The sequence below is a fragment of the Crocuta crocuta genome, unplaced genomic scaffold (genome assembly GCF_008692635.1).
Source record: "Crocuta crocuta isolate KB4526 unplaced genomic scaffold, BGI_CrCroc_1.0 scaffold1282, whole genome shotgun sequence".
Lineage (NCBI taxonomy): Eukaryota > Metazoa > Chordata > Mammalia > Carnivora > Hyaenidae > Crocuta > Crocuta crocuta.
In genome coordinates this window covers 7,996-8,283 of record NW_027532016.1, presented here as the reverse complement: position 1 = coordinate 8,283, position 288 = coordinate 7,996, and the positions used below count along the sequence as shown (strand labels likewise).

The 288-nt window shown below is 28.8% G+C and overlaps 1 protein-coding gene across 1 annotated transcript in view; it reads left to right on the top strand.

Moving 5' to 3' along the window:
• Positions 1 to 288, top strand: part of LOC144241633 (protein POF1B-like) — a gene marked incomplete at both ends in the record, with an annotated part of 34,486 nt that overhangs the window by 27,051 nt on the left and 7,147 nt on the right. The gene's annotated exons all lie outside the window — the stretch shown is intronic.

Here is a 288-nt window from a genome sequence, read left to right as displayed (position 1 = left end):
ATTCCAAGCTCTAAAACTACTAGAAAATAAATTTGTATTGCTTCAAGTAAAAAATAAAAAAATCTGATGAGGCTTCTAAATGTTGCTGTGGCAACATTTACTGTTTCAGAAGTCATCATAGCTCAATGTAAATCCTCAATTTTCATTATTAAAAAAATCAGCTTCGAAAATACCATATTTACCACCCTACAAAGCTTCTAGTTGTTTAAATATACACTGAAAGTGTTTAATGGGATTTGAGAGACCATCTTTTTGTTTTTTAAATTGCTCTTTTAAAATGTAGAAGTG